A 20,822-nucleotide genomic window follows, 5' to 3' on the forward strand; every position below is an offset into this window, starting at 1 on the left:
CCCATATTTAGACAACAACCACACTGTCCTTACCCCATCACCACCTACCCATATCTAGACAACAACCACACTGTCCATTACCCCATCACCACCTCCCCATATTTAGACAACAACCACGCTGTCCCTTACCCCATCACCACCTACACATATCTAGACAACAACCACACTGTCCCTTACCCCATCATCACCTACCCATATTTAGACAACAACCACACTGTCTCTTACCCCGTCACCACCTACCCATATTTAGACAACAACCACACTGTCTCTTACCCCATCACCACCTACCCATATTTAGACAACAACCACACTGTCTCTTACCCCATCACCCTACCCATATTTAGACAACAACCACACTGTCTCTTACCCCATCACCACCTACCCATATTTAGACAACAACCACACTGTCTCTTACCCCATCACCCGTACCCATATTTAGACAACAACCACACTGTCTTACCCCATCACCACCTACCCATATCTAGACAACAACCACACTGTCCCTTACCCCATCACCACCTACCCATATCTAGACAACAACCACACTGTCCCTTACCCCATCACCACCTACCTATATCTAAACAACAACCACACTGTCCCTTACCCCATCACTACCTACCCATATTTAGACAACAACCACACTGTCCCTTACCCCCCATCACCACCTACCCATATCTAGACAACAACTACACTGTCCTTACCCCATCACTACCTACCCATATCTAGACAACAACCACACTGTCCTTACCCCATCACCACCTACCCATATTTAGACAACAACCACACTGTCCCTTACCCCATCACCACCTACCCATATCTAGACAACAACCACACTGTCCCTTACCCCATCACCACCTACCCATATTTAGACAACAACCACACTGTCCCTTACCCCATCACTACCTACCCATATCTAGACAACAACCACACTGTCCCTTACCCCATCACCACCTACCCATATCTAGACAACAACCACACTGTCCCTTACCCCATCACCACCTACCCATATCTAGACAACAACCACACTGTCCCTTACCCCATCACCACCTACCCATATCTAGACAACAACCACACTGTCCCTTACCCCATCACCACCTACCCATATCTAGACAACAACCACACTGTCCCTTACCCCATCACCACCTACCCATATCTAGACAACAACCACACTGTCCCTTACCCCATCACCCTACCCATATCTAGACAACAACCACACTGTCCCTTACCCCATCACCACCTACCCATATCTAGACAACAACCGCACTGTCCCTTACCCCATCACCCTACCCATATTTAGACAACAACCACACTGTCCCTTACCCCATCACCCTACCCATATTTAGACAACAACCACACTGTCCCTTACCCCATCACCGTACCCATATTTAGACAACAACCACACTGTCTCTTACCCCATCACCCTACCCATATTTAGACAACAACCACACTGTCTCTTACCCCATTACCCTACCCATATCTAGACAACAACCACATTGTCCCTTATCCCATCACCACCTACCCATATCTAGACAACAACCACACTGTCCCTTACCCCATCACCACCTACCTATATCTAGACAACAACCACACTGTCCCTTACCCCATCACCACCTACACATATCTAGACAACAACCACACTGTCCCTTACCCCATCACCACCTACCCATATCTAGACAACAACCACACTGTCCCTTACCCCATCACCACCTACCCATATCTAGACAACAACCACACTGTCCCTTACCCCATCACCACCTACCCATATTAGACAACAACCACACTGTCCTTACCCCATCACCACCTACCCATATTTAGACAACAACCACACTGTCCTTACCCCATCACCACCTACCCATATTTAGACAACAACCACACTGTCCCTTACCCCATCACCACCTACCCATATTTAGACAACAACCACACTGTCCCTTACCCCATCACCACCTACCCATATTTAGACAACAACCACACTGTCTCTTACCCCGTCACCACCTACCCATATTTAGACCACAACCACACTGTCCATTACCCCGTCACCACCTCCCCATATTTAGACAACAACCACACTGTCCCTTACCCCATCACCACCTACACATATTTAGACAACAACCACACTGTCCCTTACCCCATCACCACCTACCCATATCTAGACAACAACCACACTGTCCCTTACCCCATCACCACCTACCCATATCTAGACAACAACCACACTGTCCCTTACCCCATCACCCCTACCCATATTTAGACAACAACCACACTGTCCCTTACCCCATCAGCCTACCCATATTTAGACAACAACCACACTGTCCCTTACCCTATCAGCCTACCCATATTTAGACAACAACCACACTGTCTCTTACCCCATCACCAACCAACCCATATTTAGACAACAACCACACTGTCCCTTACCCCATCATCCTACCCATATTTAGACAACAACCACACTGTCTCTTACCCCATCACCACCTACCCATATTTAGACAACAACCACACTGTCTCTTACCCCATCCCCCTACCCATATTTAGACAACAACCACACTGTCTCTTACCCCATCACCCTACCCATATTTAGACAACAACCACACTGTCCCTTACCCCATCATCCTACCCATATTTAGACAACAACCACACTGTCTCTTACCCCATCACCACCTACCCATATTTAGACAACAACCACACTGTCTCTTACCCCATCACCCAACCCATATTTAGACAACAACCACACTGTCTCTTACCCCATCACCCTACCCATATTTAGACAACAACCACACTGTCCCTTACCCCATCATCCTACCCATATTTAGACAACAACCACACTGTCTCTTACCCCATCACCCCTACCCATATCTAGACAACAACCACACTGTCCCTTACCCCATCACCCCTACCCATATTTAGACAACAACCACACTGTCCCTTACCCCATCACCCTACCCATATTTAGACAACAACCACACTGTCCCTTACCCCATCACCCTACCCATATTTAGACAACAACCACACTGTCTCTTACCCCATCACCCTACCCATATTTAGACAACAACCACACTGTCTCTTACCCCATCACCCTACCCATATTTAGACAACAACCACACTGTCTCTTACCCCATCACCACCTACCCATATTTAGACAACAACCACACGGTCTCTTACCCCATCACCCAACCCATATTTAGACAACAACCACACTGTCTCTTACCCCATCACCCTACCCATATTTAGACAACAACCACACTGTCCCTTACCCCATCACCACCTACCCATATCTAGACAACAACCACACTGTCCATTACCCCGTCACCACCTCCCCATATTTAGACAACAACCACACTGTCCCTTACCCCATCACCCTACCCATATCTAGACAACAACCACACTGTCCCTTACCCCATTACCCCCTACCCATATCTAGACAACAACCACACTGTCCCTTACCCCATCACCCCTACCCATATTTAGACAACAACCACACTGTCCCTTACCCCATCATCCTACCCATATTTAGACAACAACCACACTGTCTCTTACCCCATCACCACCTACCCATATTTAGACAACAACCACACTGTCCCTTACCCCATCAACCCTACCCATATTTAGACAACAACCACACTGTCCCTTACCCCATCACCCTACCCATATTTAGACAACAACCACACTGTCTCTTACCCCATCACCACCTACCCATATTTAGACAACAACCACACTGTCTCTTACCCCATCTTCCTACCCATATTTAGACAACAACCACACTGTCTCTTACCCCATCACCCTACCCATATTTAGACAACAACCACACTGTCCCTTACCCCATCATCCTACCCATATTTAGACAACAACCACACTGTCTCTTACCCCATCACCACCTACCCATATTTAGACAATAACCACACTGTTTCTTACATCATCACCCTACCCATATTTAGACAACAACCACACTGTCTCTTACCCCATCACCCCTACCCATATTTAGACAACAACCACACTGTCCCTACCCCATCACCATCCTACCCATATTTAGACAACAACCACACTGTCTCTTACCCCATCACCACCTACCCATATCTAGACAACAACCACACTGTCTCTTACCCCATCACCCAACCCATATTTAGACAACAACCACACTGCCCCTTACCCCATCACCCTACCCATATTTAGACAACAACCACACTGTCCCTTACCCCATCACCCTACCCATATTTAGACAACAACCACACTGTCTCTTACCCCATCACCCTACCCATATTTAGACAACAACCACACTGTCCCTTACCCCATCAACCCTACCCATATTTAGACAACAACCACACTGTCTCTTACCCCATCACCCTACCCATATTTAGACAACAACCACACTGTCCCTACCCCATCACCACCTACCCATATCTAGACAACAACCACACTGTCCATTACCCCATCACCTACCCATATTTAGACAACAACCACACTGTCCATTACCCCATCACCACCTCCCCATATTTAGACAACAACCACACTGTCCCTTACCCCATCACCACCTACACATATCTAGACAACAACCACACTGTCTCTTACCCCGTCACCACCTACCCATATTTAGACAACAACCACACTGTCCTTACCCCATCACCACCTACCCATATTTAGACAACAACCACACTGTCTCTTACCCCATCACCCTACCCATATTTAGACAACAACCACACTGTCTCTTACCCCATCACCCCTACCCATATTTAGACAACAACCACACTGTCTCTTACCCCATCACCCTACCCATATTTAGACAACAACCACACTGTCTCTTACCCCATCCCCCTACCCATATTTAGACAACAACCACACTGTCCCTTACCCCATCATCCTACCCATATTTAGACAACAACCACACTGTCTCTTACCCCATCACCCTACCCATATTTAGACAACAACCACACTGTCTCTTACCCCATCACCCTACCCATATTTAGACAACAACCACACTGTCCCTTACCCCATCACCACCTACCCATATCTAGACAACAACCACACTGTCCATTACCCCATCACCCTACCCATATTTAGACAACAACCACACTGTCTCTTACCCCATCACCCCCTACCCATATTTAGACAACAACCACACTGTCTCTTACCCCATCACCCTACCCATATTTAGACAACAACCACACTGTCCCTTACCCCATCACCACCTACCCATATCTAGACAACAACCACACTGTCCATTACCCCGTCACCACCTCCCCATATTTAGACAACAACCACACTGTCCCTTACCCCATCACCACCTACACATATCTAGACAACAACCACACTGTCCCTTACCCCATCACCACCTACCCATATTTAGACAACAACCACACTGTCTCTTACCCCATCACCACCTACCCATATTTAGACAACAACCACACTGTCCCTTACCCCATCACCACCTACCCATATTTAGACAACAACCACACTGTCTCTTACCCCATCACCCCTACCCATATTTAGACAACAACCACACTGTCTCTTACCCCATCACCCTACCCATATTTAGACAACAACCACACTGTCTCTTACCCCATCACCACCTACCCATATTTAGACAACAACCACACTGTCTCCTACCCCATCACCCCTACCCATATTTAGACAACAACCACACTGTCCCTTACCCCATCATCCTACCCATATTTAGACAACAACCACACTGTCTCTTACCCCATCACCACCTACCCATATTTAGACAACAACCACACTGTCTCTAACCCCATCACCACCTACCCATATCTAGACAACAACCACACTGTCCCTTACCCCATCACCACCTACCTATATCTAGACAACAACCACACTGTCCCTTACCCCATCATCACCTACCCATATTTAGACAACAACCACACTGTCTCTTACCCCGTCACCACCTACCATATCTAGACAACAACCACACTGTCCCTTACCCCATCACTACCTACCCATATCTAGACAACAACCACACTGTCCCTACCCCATCACCACCTACACATATCTAGACAACAACCACACTGTCCCTTACCCCATCACCACCTACACATATCTAGACAACAACCACACTGTCCCTTACCCCATCACCACCTACCCATATCTAGACAACAACCACACTGTCCCTTACCCCATCACCACCTACCCATATCTAGACAACAACCACACTGTCTCTTACCCCATCATCCTACCCATATCTAGACAACAACCGCACTGTCCCTTACCCCATCACCCCTACCCATATTTAGACAACAACCACACTGTCCCTTACCCCATCACCACCTACCCATATTTAGACAACAACCACACTGTCCCTACCCCATCACCCTACCCATATTTAGACAACAACCACACTGTCTCTTACCCCATCACCACCTACCCATATTTAGACAACAACCACACTGTCTTACCCCATCAACCCCTACCCATATTTGGACAACAACCACACTGTCCCTTACCCCATCACCCAACCCATATTTAGACAACAACCACACTGTCTCTTGCCCCATCACCCTACCCATATCTAGACAACAACCACACTGTCCCTACCCCATCACCCCTACCCATATCTAGACAACAACCACACTGTCCCTTACCCCATCACCCCTACCCATATTTAGACAACAACCACACTGTCCCTTACCCCATCATCCTACCCATATTTAGACAACAACCACACTGTCTCTTACCCCATCACCACCTACCCATATTTAGACAACAACCACACTGTCCCTTACCCCATCACCCTACCCATATTTAGACAACAACCACACTGTCTCTTACCCCATCACCCCTACCCATATTTAGACAACAACCACACTGTCCCTTACCCCACCATCCTACCCATATTTAGACAACAACCACACTGTCTCTTACCCCATCACCACCTACCCATATCTAGACAACAACCGCACTGTCCCTTACCCCATCACCCCTACCCATATCTAGACAACAACCACACTGTCCCTTACCCCATCACCCCTACCCATATCTAGACAACAACCACACTGTCCCTTACCCCATCCCCACCTACCCATATCTAGACAACAACCACACTGTCCCTTACCCCATCAACCCTACCCATATTTAGACAACAACCACACTGTCCCTTACCCCATCACCCTACCCATATTTAGACAACAACCACACTGTCTCTTACCCCATCACCACCTACCCATATTTAGACAACAACCACACTGTCTCTTACCCCATCTTCCTACCCATATTTAGACAACAACCACACTGTCTCTTACCCCATCACCCTACCCATATTTAGACAACAACCACACTGTCCCTTACCCCATCATCCACCCATATTTAGACAACAACCACACTCTCTTACCCCATCACCACCTACCCATATTTAGACAATAACCACACTGTTTCTTACATCATCACCCTACCCATATTTAGACAACAACCACACTGTCTCTTACCCCATCACCCCTACCCATATTTAGACAACAACCACACTGTCCTTACCCCACCATCTTACCCATATTTAGACAACAACCACACTGTCTCTTACCCCATCACCACCTACCCATATCTAGACAACAACCACACTGTCTCTTACCCCATCACCCAACCCATATTTAGACAACAACCACACTGTCCCTTACCCCATCACCGTACCCATATTTAGACAACAACCACACTGTCCCTTACCCCATCACCCCTACCCATATTTAGACAACAACCACACTGTCTCTTACCCCATCATCCTACCCATATTTAGACAACAACCACACTGTCCCTTACCCCATCAAACCCTACCCATATTTAGACAACAACCACACTGTCTCTTACCCCATCACCCTACCCATATTTAGACAACAACCACACTGTCCCTTACCCCATCACCACCTACCCATATCTAGACAACAACCACACTGTCCATTACCCCATCACCGTACCCATATTTAGACAACAACCACACTGTCCATTACCCCGTCACCACCTCCCCATATTTAGACAACAACCACACTGTCCCTTACCCCATCACGACCTACACATATCTAGACAACAACCACACTGTCCCTTACCCCATCATCACCTACCCATATTTAGACAACAACCACACTGTCTCTTACCCCGTCACCACCTACCCATATTTAGACAACAACCACACTGTCTCTTACCCCATCACCACCTACCCATATTTAGACAATAACCACACTGTCTCTTACCCCATCACCCTACCCATATTTAGACAACAACCACACTGTCTCTTACCCCATCACCCTACCCATATTTAGACAACAACCACACTGTCTCTTACCCCATCACCCTACCCATATTTAGACAACAACCACACTGTCTCTTACCCCATCACCCCTACCCATATTTAGACAACAACCACACTGTCCCTTACCCCATCATCCTACCCATATTTAGACAACAACCACACTGTCTCTTACCCCATCAAACCCTACCCATATTTAGACAACAACCACACTGTCCATTACCCCGTCACCACCTACCCATATTTAGACAACAACCACACTGTCCCTTACCCCATCACCACCTACACATATCTAGACAACAACCACACTGTCCCTTACCCCATCACCACCTACCCATATCTAGACAACAACCGCACTGTCCCTTACCCCATCACCACCTACCCATATCTAGACAACAACCGCACTGTCTCTTACCCCATCATCCTACCCATATCTAGACAACAAACACACTGTCCCTTACCCCATCACCCCCTACCCATATCTAGACAACAACCACACTGTCCCTTACCCCATCACCCCTACCCATATTTAGACAACAACCACACTGTCCCTTACCCCATCACCTACCCATATATAGACAACAACCACACTGTCCCTTACCCCATCACCCTACCCATATTTAGACAACAACCACACTGTCTCTTACCCCATCACCGTACCCATATTTAGACAACAACCACACTGTCTTACCCCATCAACCCCTACCCATATTTAGACAACAACCACACTGTCTCTTACCCCATCATCACCTACCCATATTTAGACAACAACCACACTGTCCCTTACCCCATCACCCTACCCATATTTAGACAACAACCACACTGTCCCTTACCCCATCACCACCTACCCATATTTAGACAACAACCACACTGTCTCTTACCCCATCACCCTACCCATATTTAGACAACAACCACACTGTCCCTTACCCCATCATCCTACCCATATTTAGACAACAACCACACTGTCTCTTACCCCATCACCACCTACCCATATTTAGACAATAACCACACTGTTTCTTACCCATCATCACCCCTACCCATATTTAGACAACAACCACACTGTCTCTTACCCCATCACCCCTACCCATATTTAGACAACAACCACACTGTCCCTTACCCCCACCATCTTACCCATATTTAGACAACAACCACACTGTCTCTTACCCCATCACCACGTACCCATATCTAGACAACAACCACACTGTCCCTTACCCCATCACCACCTACACATATCTAGACAACAACCACACTGTCCCTTACCCCATCAGCCTACCCATATCTAGACAACAACCACACTGTCCCTTACCCCATCACCACCTACACATATCTAGACAACAACCACACTGTCCCTTGCCCCATCAGCCTACCCATATTTAGACAACAACCACACTGTCCCTTACCCCATCACCACCTACCCATATCTAGACAACAACCACACTGTCCCTTACCCCATCACCACCTACCTATATCTAGACAACAACCACACTGTCCCTTACCCCATCACCACCTACACATATCTAGACAACAACCACACTGTCCCTTACCCCATCACCACCTACCTATATCTAGACAACAACCACACTGTCCCTTACCCCATCACCACCTACACATATCTAGACAACAACCACACTGTCCCTTACCCCATCACCACCTACACATATCTAGACATCAACCACACTGTCCCTTACCCCATCACCACCTACACATATCTAGACAACAACCACACTGTCCCTGACCCCTTCTCCATCTTCTGGGCAGCTCTCGCATTATCTTTCCCCAGTTTCTCTTTCTCTTTTTCTCTCTCACCCTTCATCACTCTCTCTCTCTATCACAGCATTGTTACAGCAGTATGTTCTATCTTGCCCCCCCCCCACACGCACACACACACATACACTTTTACGTGGCGCTGCTGCGTTGCTTAACCCAGGGTGGCGTTTTGGTTGGCTGGCCCACTCTCTGTTTACCCAGAACCCCCGCCCGGTTCCTGTTACGACCCCATCCATCGCACTGTGCGGGTTTTGGACTCCCCCTCTTTCACTACTCAGGAGAGGTGTATATGTGTGTGTGTCTACGGGCAGGCGTGTGTGTGTGTGTGTCTACGGGCAGGCGGGGGGTTTGTGTGTGGCAGTAGTGGTCATGACTCCAATCCCTCACGGCACATTTCCTTTATAAACTCATAAATCCCAGGGAATTCAACAGGAAAGGGGGGAGTCTGATCTAAAGAAATGTGTGAAATAACAAAGTATATGAGAGAGAAGAAGAGAAGGCAGACAGAGGTCCGATAGTATTCTTAGTCGTTATAGACTTACAATGTCTATAATGAGCGGTGCAAAGCAGTGTTTCTGTATGTGTTTGTCCGTGTGTGGATGTGTTTGATATTAAAAGGCCATTCATTACCTGCCTGCTGCCCTCCCTCTCCCCTCCCACTGGGTCATTAGTCACTAATGGAGCTGGGAGCTGATGATGTCATACGATTCTGTAGAAATGACATCACCACCTCCTCCACCTCCACCCCCACATACAGGAAACACTTGTCCCAGCGTGCCACACGTGGCCTGGCGGAGGGTGTGTGTGCATTTGTGTGTGTCTATGAGTGTGAGTGTGAGGCTGGCTGGCCCTGTCTGAGGGAGTTTTCCGGAATGACCCGGAACATTGAGTCCCATTGCTCCTGGCCTTTATCTGTCTAACTGGGCACCAGTCACACCACTGTTCTGGTCTGGTGTGGTGGCTGCTGGGAAAGGGCTGGACTGAAAGGATGACCTGACCACACACTCTCTTTCTCACTGCTGTCTCCAAGGTTTCCTTCTATCCTTCTTTCTTTCCTGTCGTTCTGATGAGGTTGCCACAGTTAACAAATAGCATCTCTCTCTCACTCTCTCTCGCTCTCTCTCTCTCTCGCTCTCTCTCTCGCTCTCTCTATCGCTCTCGCTCTCTCTATCGCTCTCTTGCTCTCTCTCTCTCGCTCTCTATCGCTCTCTCTCTCTCGCTCTCTATCGCTCTCTCTCTCTCTCTTTCGCTCTCTCTATGGCTCTCTCGCTCGCTCGCTCTCTCGCTCGCTCTCTCCATCTGTTCCTCCTTCGTTCCTTTGTGTCGTTGTGGTGAACAAAAAGCGCTGTCTGTTCCCAGGTCAGCTCCTAGCTAGGATGATGAGTTAATCCCAGTTGGAATTTATCTTCAGGATTTTTTTACCTTGTCTCTTAAACACCCGTCTGTTCCACCAATAAACATAGGATTCTTATTTTTCTGTTGTAGAAAGGTTCTGGAATCAGAACTCAGGACAGTTGAGAAAGGAAAATAACCTTTGGGCTAATCCAGCATGAACCAAAGCAAACAATGTATCAGGCCGTATCTACCGGCCTGGACGGTTCACACTGCGGCTAGGTGGTTATAGCTCTAGAATGGTTAGCTTAGCCAGTTAGCCATAACAAACACAGACCCCCTGCTGATAAGGCGTGGGGATTAGCATGCCGCACACACAGTAAATGGACTCCATATTGGCCCTGTAATAAGATACACAGCAGCTTTACTGAGTAGCTCACACAGCGTAGATTAGGACCCTACAGGATCACTGACCAGAACTGAACTGCCTCATCTGTCAATAATCTCTCTGTAGGTCTCATTTGATGTCTGTCTGATGGGCTTTATACTAGTATAGGCTCTCAGGTATCAAGCCCTCGGCACACCTGCTGATTTAAATGTGCATGTCTGCAGGCTCAGGCTTGAGGTCTCTTCCCTCTGCTGTACTGTACTCTCGCTGTATGATAGTGGTGAGCGATTAGTGATATTCTAGGTCGTTTCGGTTCAATTATTTAAAAATAATCACGATTTCGGTTTCAACAATTTTATTTCAACATAAATTGCATTAACAATTAATGACATTTGCATGATTTTGGAGATTTTTTATGGAAATTTCAAAGCCCAACATTCAATTGAAAATATTCCATTGCCTCTGTCAGGTCCACGTTGGGTGGACATCAATAGAAGAACTATGAAAAGCAGTAGCAGCCAGCCGCACAACGTTCTCTCTGTGCTCTCAATACTGACCTGTCTTCAATCATCCTATTTAGCCAGGCTAGCCTGCCGAAGTATGCTGCAGAGCTCTCTGACAATCATTTACTAGTTCTTCAAAGTAGATAAGGCGTACTTTCACAAACGGTCTCTATGCCTCCATCAACATGGTGTTGTGTACATTCCTCTCATCCAGTCTACAGTATAGATTACAGAATAATATACTCCCATGTTTAGGGGGAAAATTCAATTTGGGAAGTCAATGGTGGTCCTACAACACATACATGCAGCCACTATTCCAATACACGCCCAGCCTGCTTCCCTTTCAGCTATCTGGTTTTAGTCAGTATTTCACGTAAGGATCATATTGTAGAGATGTAATGGGATATATTTGGTGGTATTAAAGATGTTATTTTGTAAAGGTTATCTTTTGGAGGTGTTCATTCAAGAGGTTTTGTTGAGTGTATTCTTCCGTCCTGCACCCTCACAGAGCGTAGCTTAGCCCTGCTCAGCGTGACTGAGCGGTTTCATTTTTCATTCTCTCGTTCCATCTTTTCTGTTGAGAGAGGGCTGATAGAAGGAAGCCTAAACATGAGGTGAACTGTGGCCAGGTGAAGAGAGACACCCCAGACGACAGGTGTTGAAAATAGAAAATACTCTCTCCTTCCTCTCCCTCTTCCCCCTCTCCCCGTCCACCCTCCCTTCTCACTTGACCCAATGACTTTATCTCTCATCCCACCTCGAAAGCGGGGCTGTGATGTCACTAGTCTCGCTCTCAGGTACATCTTCACTCATCACCACACCTGTGTTTATGTTGCCGGGCGGCTACGGTGACTAAGCATCTGGATGACTGAGGTGATGCTTTTAGCTGTACTAATGACACTCTGAGGTTACGAAACCTCTCACCCACCTTTCCCACCACCTCATCTTCGGGTTTTTTCTGTGTTGATTGGTGTTGGATAATAGTTGAGGTGTGATGGGGTGTTTGGCCAGAAAGAATCGGACGTGATTGGCCAGAAAGAATCAGACGTGATTGGCCAGAAAGAATCAGACGTTTTGAAGGGGAAAAACTCTCTTGTTTATGTTTTGTCTGTTGGTCAAACACATTGGTTAATCTCTCTGTTCTGTCAAGTGTGTTCTGTCATGCGAGAAACATGCCTCACTCACTCACTCACTCACCAAACCTCCACAAATCTGCTCTCTCACTCGATCTCATTGGATAGCAACTGAGAAGATTTAGGGAGTAGCTGACTCGCTCTCTTTCTCTCTCCGTCTCCAATATCCTTCATTGTTCACTCCCTTCCTTTCTTCCCATTGAGTTGATTCTCTCAGGTGTGAACAAACACTGCGTTGGTGGAGAGAAAGAGAGGTTGACTTATTTTGGATGAAATGCAACTATTTTCTCCATTTTATATGTGGATCCATCAGGACCTATGTTGTGCAACGATGGCAGATGACTGCTGACAGTTCATTGGCCCTGTGTGTGTGTTCATGCGTGCGTACTGTACGTGCATGCCTGATGACCATCCAAGCAAGCAATGTTTAAAACCCTCAGCCACACTGGGAAATTAGTCAGCTGCTCCAGTCATAATTCAGTATTGATAATGAGTGTTAGAGAGAGGTCACTGAAATCTCTCTGTAGAACACTTTACAGAAAATAAATATTGACCTAAAAATGTAGATCATTTATTCCCTGTTTTAGCTGTGTACGTAGTCGTACTGAGGTTAGTTAGGGGTAATAGAGGGTCGGCCCAAATCCCTACCTGTGCGGGGATGGGTGGGGGAATAGTAATGCTGGGGGGAGGGCTTTCACATGGAATCTTTCACTAAGCCACTCACCCACTGGGCCCTTGCTCCCTGACAGTAAAGGATTATGGGATTTGCAGTTCTGGAGGAATTCCAGAACAGGTGCGTTCTGGAACCCCTCTGTTAATGAAACTCAGACGTTTCCATGACAACTCAGCAGCATTCAATTGAAACTTGAAAGCAGTGGTTACTTTCAAATCTTTTTTTTTCGTCAGTATTAATGCCAGTATTAATACTATTATTAATAGTATTATTAATAATATTAAATAGTATTAAAATTACAGAAAAGGTTAGTTCAAACAGGGTTTTTAAAAAACTTTATTTTACCTTTATTTAACTAGGCATGTCCGTTAAGAACAAATTCTTATTTTCAATGACGGCCTAGGGACAGTGGGTTAACTGCCTTGTTCAGTGGCAGAACGACATTTTTTACCTTGTCAGCTTGGGGATTCCTTTCGGTTGCTCTAACCACTAGGCTACCTGCCGCCCCACCCCCCAGATTTAAGGACAGGTAGCAGCCATGTCACATACCTGGAATGAATTAGATGTTGTGAGCTTTGCAATGACCAGTGTTTGTGTGAGTAAGAGTAAGCTTACCGACAAAGAAACTGCTTAGCTGTCCAGTCTGGTCTGAGCGGAAGCAAATGCGCCAACACGGACAGACGGACGGAAATAAAGAAAGGCAGGCTCCCACGGACGGACTAACTAACCCAACTACCACAGACAGACCGACAGATGGACGGACAGACAGAGAAATGCAGGCTCCCACGGACGGACTAACTAACCCAACTACCACAGACAGATGGACGGACAGACAGAGAAAGGCAGGCTCCCACGGACGGACTAACTAACCCAACTACCACAGACAGACCGACAGATGGACGGACAGACAGAGAAATGCAGGCTCCCACGGACGGACTAACTAACCCAACTACCACAGACAGACAGACAGATGGACGGACAGACAGAGAAAGGCAGGCTCCCACGGACGGACTAACTAACCCAACTACCACAGACAGACAGACAGATGGACGGACAGACAGAGAAAGGCAGGCTCCCACGGACGGACTAACTAACCCAACTACCACAGACAGACAGACGGAGAAAGGCAGGCTCCCACATTACTGTATGGTACTGTGTGTGTGTGAGTCAGACAGAGCCATTTTGAGCTCTGTATGTCTGTAAGGCTGGTCCGTCATGGAGTTTGAAGGCAGACTTCATAACTCATCATCCCTCAGCATTATGGCTCAGAGTTAATATGGTAGAGTGACTGCAGCTCAGAGAGCCTGAATATCTCTACAGTGCCAACTCAAGAAGACTAGTCTCCCTACCAGTCTGATCCTTTCACTCTAGACTCCCCAGGACTAACCCAACCACCCCCCAGGACTAACCCAACCACCCCACAGGACTAACCCAACCACCCCACAGGGAACCCAACTACCCCACCCTGGACGAACCCAACCACCCCACAGGACTAACCCAACCACCCCCAGGACTAACCCAACCACCCCACGAACCCAACCACCCCACCCTGGACTAACCCAACCACCCCACAGGACTAACCCAACCACCCCACAGGACGAACCCAAACACCCCCAGGACGAACCCAACCACCCCCTGGACGAACCCAACCACCTCCCAGGACTAATCCAACCACCCCCAGGACTAACCCAACCACCCCCAGGACTAACCCAACCACCCCCAGGACTAACCCAACCACCCCCAGGACTAACCCAACCACCCCACAGGACCCCAACCACCCCACAGGACTAACCCAACCACCCCACAGGACTAACCCAACTACCCCACCCTGGACTAACCCAACCACCCCCAGGACTAACCCAACCACCCCACAGGACTAACCCAACCACCCCACAGGACGAACCCAACCACCCCACCCTGGACGAACCCAACCACCCCACCCTGGACTAACCCAACCACCCCCCGAACCCAACCACCCCCTGGGAACCCAACCACCTCCCAGGACTAATCCAACCACCCCCAGGACCCCACCCCCAGGACTAACCCAACCACCCCCAGGACTAACCCAACCACCCCCAGGACTAACCCAACCACCCCACAGGACTAACCCAACCACCCCACCCAGGACTAACCCAACCACCCCACCCAGGACTAACCCAACCACCCCACAGGACTAACCCAACTACCCCACCCAGGACTAACCCAACTAGACTAGACTGGCCTGGGGTGGAGTGGGGTTGTGTAGGATGGGGTGGGGTGGAGTGAGGTGGGATGGGGTGTGGTGGGGTAGCATGGGGCGGGGTGGAGTGAGGTGGGGTAGTGTGGGATGCGAGCATATTCCTTAAGACTCAGCCCTCCATCCCTCCATACCTTCATCCCCCAGTCCCAGCTGTGACAATGTAGCCCGTGTCTTAGGTTTTTCCTGTCCCTTCTCTCGCCAAGGAAACAAAATGAAATGGGAAGAAGAAAAAAAGGACAGGGAGAGAGAGAGAGAGAGAGATACTGGCATAGGTTTTGCTGTCTGCTCAGTTTTCACGGCTGATGGTTTTATTGGACTTTCCGCGGGCCTGCAGGGCGAGGTTAAACGGCCACCGCCGCCCCATGCACACGCACACACACACCAACCCGACCGTCCTGTGATGCTGCTCCCAGTAAAGGAACACACATGAACATTAGGGTCAGTAACAGAGCAGACTTTGTCTTACTCAGCAGGTCATTAGGGTCAGTAACAGAGCAGACTTTGTCTTTGCTACCACCACAGTACATAGCTACCACCACAGTACATAGGGTACTAGGGTTCTAGTTAAACTGCTACCAGCACAGTTATCAGTCAGGGTTCTAAGTTACACTGCTACCAGCACAGTTATCAGTCAGGGTTCTAGTTAAACTGCTACCACCACAGTTAACAGTCAGGGTTCTAGTTACACTGCTATCACCACAGTTATCAGTTACACTGCTACCACCACAGTTATCAGTCAGGGTTCTAGTTACACTACTACCACCACAGTTATCAGTCAGGGTTCTAGTTACACTGCTACCACAACAGTTATCAGTCAGGGTTCTAAGTTACACTGCTACCACCACAGTTAAAAGTCAGGGTTCTCGTTACACTGCTACCACCACAGTTATCAGTCAGGGTTTTAGTTACACTGCTACCACCACAGTTATCAGTCAGGGTTCTACTTACACTGTTACCACCACAGTTATCAGTCAGGGTTTTAGTTACACTGCTACCAGCACAGTTAACAGTCAGGGTTCTAGTTACACTGCTACCACCACAGTTATCAGTTACACTGCTACCACCACAGTTATCAGTCAGGGTTCTAGTTAAACTGCTACCAGCACAGTTATCAGTCAGGGTTCTAGGTACACTGCTACCAGCACAGTTATCAGTCAGGGTTCTTAGTTACACTGCTACCACCACAGTTATCAGTCAGGGTTCTAGTTACACTGCTACCACCACAGTTATCAGTCAGGGTTCTAGTTACACTGTTACCACCACAGTTATCAGTGAGGGTTCTTAGTTACACTGCTACCACCACAGTTATCAGTCAGGGTTCTAGTTACACTGCTACCAGCATAGTTATCAGTCAGGGTTCTAGTTACACTGCTACCACCACAGTTATCAGTCAGGGTTCTAGTTACACTGCTACCAGCATAGTTATCAGTCAGGGTTCTAGTTACACTTTAAGTATGGGAAGTGTTTGTGTTAGTGTGTGTGCGTGCGTGCGTGTGTGTGTGCCAATGGCATCAGCATGATGATAATGGCTTGATAAGCTTATTTTGCTGGTGACCTGGTTTGTAACACACACACACGTTTTCTTATAACAAGTTAAAATGCTAATAAAGCTGAGATTCTACTTACCAGTGTAAGTGACCTGGTAGAAAGAGAAAGCATCGAAAGCACCCGGGGCAGGGATGTTACTGCGTGGGTTGAGACAGGATCACTCTGACACAAGGGGGTTTCTAACATTTAGCTTCGCTTCATGACCACAAGCTCTTTTAAAATGAATATGTCAAAGATAGTTATTCACAATGCTGATGGTTCCATCTTGTAGTGAATAATGGACAGCTTTGATGACAGCCTTTGATAGCTTGTATTTCACCCTTAAAATGGATCAAATTTGAAAATGCAGTTTTGTTATTGTGATTTAGCATCAGTGTAGTTCTATTATATACAGCAAAGAGTTTTACATCAAATACTGTAAAACAATGCAGTGGTGACATGGCCATAAGCACACAACTCCCGGCCCTCCAAACAACACAAAACACGCTTTAGTCCTCAAAATAAGTCTGTCTAGTGTAACTTTCTAGTCTAGGGTCTGGTTTCCCTCAACCTCTAAAGCTGTTGCTTTTATAATGAAATGATTACTACAAATTTGGTGTGTTTGTGTGTGTGATTGGGTTCATGGGATTGTGCTGTGGCTAACTCCGCCCGCCTGCTCCTTGTCATCGCAACAGAGACACAGTAAAGAGACAAGCCACTAGATAATTATGGTCTGGAGTCCCTAATACACAGCAACATGCGACTTAACTTTATAGGTCCAAGTGGCCTAGAACTCCGTATCTGGGTGTCTATGAATGAGAACAGATAGGCTGTACTATGTACAGAGTACTGTGTTGTGTAAGTCCAAACTGGTGTAGCTCAACCAGATGTTTTTTTACCCCTTGTAAATCAGCTTTCTTGTAACCTAAATGAATAATCGCCAACAGTAAGACTGACATTAAACAGCCATGTCCCAGTGTAAAAGTAGCTAGTATAAAAACAACTCATATTTTTCTGTCACACAAATGTAGCCTAAAGTAACAGAATAGCAAATAATTTGTTTGAATCTTCTATTTCTTGATCATAGAATAGTCAATGTCTTCACGTTCTGATGTCCATCTATCTGAGGGTTTGCTGTGCCCATAAATTGCTTGTGTGAGTCAGATTGAATGTTTAGACTAAAACTATTTTGTCTGTTTTAATCAAGGAGAACATGTTGGGAGTTGGATAATTAATTAAGGATAAAATCCTAGCAGTATAACTTAATGATCACTCAGATTTATGCAGGACTACTCTAAATATGAGAGGACGATGTCTAGAATTTATAAACAAAGAGATGTTTAGACATGTTACAACATATTTACATAATGTTTCTGAACATAATTTTGATGTTTTCATTGGTATTTACATTTTCATAGTTGCTTACGTGTTATTTTTGTGTTTTCATAGTAGGCCTATAAAGCTTTTGTGTTGTATACTCCTCATTATTACACAGACTAAGTTCAACAAGACAGCTAATATAACGTTTACTGTCAAGGCTGCCATAATCCTCAAGCTTTAATAAATTGTTTATTTAAAGACCGTCACATTATTACACATGTCATTATAATATTCAGTGTTGCTATCACTCTATATCATTCAGTGTTTTCCTTGGATAAACGTGTGCAGGTAGTTTCACCATAGTTAGAGGCTGCAATGTTCAGCCAAACACCCAAAACCCTCCCTCCATATCTCTCACACACGCAGAGCACACGCAGAGCACACGCAGAGCACACGCAGAGCACACGCAGAGCACACGCAGAGCACACGCAGAGCACACGCAGAGCACACGCAGAGCACACGCAGAGCACACGCAGAGCACACGCAGAGCACACGCAGAGCACACAGAGAAAGCAATTAGAAGATCATTTGTTTTGCAGCAGATACAATCTCCATGTGTGTCTGGTCCAAGAGAGCAGCAGCAACACCAGGCAGACAGTCAGGCCCGCGTTCTGGCAGACTAACCCACTCTGCGGTACTCTTGGACTGGACACTACGCTAGCAGAGTCGGGGTGGTCCTCTCCATCTGTGTTTGTGTGTTAGTGTGTGTGTGTTAGTGTGTGTGTGTTAGTGCGTGTGTGAGTGCGTGTGTGAGTGCGTGTGTTAGTGCGTGTGTGAGTGCGTGTGTGAGTGCGTGTGTGAGTGCGTGTGTGAGTGCGTGTGTGAGTGCGTGTGTTAGTGCGTGTGTTTGTGCGTGTGTGTGTGTGTTAGTGTGTGTGTTAGTGCGTGTGTGTCTGCGTGTGTTAATGCGTGCCTGTGTGTGTGTTAATGCGTGCCTGTGTGTGTGTTAATGCGTGCCTGTGTGTGTGTTAATGCGTGCCTGTGTGTGTGTTAATGCGTGCCTGTGTGTGTGTTAGTGCGTGCCTGTGTGTGTGTTAGTGCGTGCGTGTCTGTGTGTTCGTGTGTCTGTGTGTTCGTGTGTCTGTGTGTTCGTGTGTCTGTGTGTTCGTGTGTGTGTGTGTTCGTGCGTGCGTGTGTTAGTGAGTGTTAGTGCATGTGTGGGTGTGTGTCTGCGTGTGTGTTAGTGCGTGTGTGTGTGTGTTAGTGCGTGTATTAGTGTTAGTGCGTGTGTTAGTGTTAGTTAGTATGTATTTGTGTGTGTGTGTGTGTTAGTGCGTGCGTGTGTGTTAGTGCGTGTGTTAGTGTTAGTACGTGTTAGTGTGTTAGTGTGTTTGTGTGTGTGTGTGTGTGTGTGTGTGTGTGTTAGTGCGTGTGTGTGTGTGTGTGTTAGTGCGTGCGTGTATGTGTGTGTGTTAGTGCGTGAGTGTGTGCATGTGAGTGCATGTGAGTGTATGTGTGTTAGTGTGTGTGTGTGCATGTGAGTGCATGTGTGTGTGTGTGTGTTGTGTGTGTGTGTGTGTGTGTGTGTGTGTGTGTGTGTGTGTGTTAGTGCTCCCCTCCATCTGACGGTCCTGTTTTGTTCCATTTTGACCAATGGAACTTCTCTGGTGATATTTGTCTAGCAACACAAATATCACCAGAGAAGTTCCA

At 47.1% G+C, this 20,822-nt stretch overlaps 1 protein-coding gene across 2 annotated transcripts in view; it reads left to right on the forward strand.

The window, feature by feature from the left end:
• The window catches only part of gmds (GDP-mannose 4,6-dehydratase), a 353,013-nt gene that overhangs the window by 74,984 nt on the left and 257,207 nt on the right, over positions 1 to 20,822 (forward strand). The window lies entirely within an intron of this gene.

Source organism: Oncorhynchus tshawytscha, linkage group LG05 (assembly GCF_018296145.1).
Source record: "Oncorhynchus tshawytscha isolate Ot180627B linkage group LG05, Otsh_v2.0, whole genome shotgun sequence".
Lineage (NCBI taxonomy): Eukaryota > Metazoa > Chordata > Actinopteri > Salmoniformes > Salmonidae > Oncorhynchus > Oncorhynchus tshawytscha.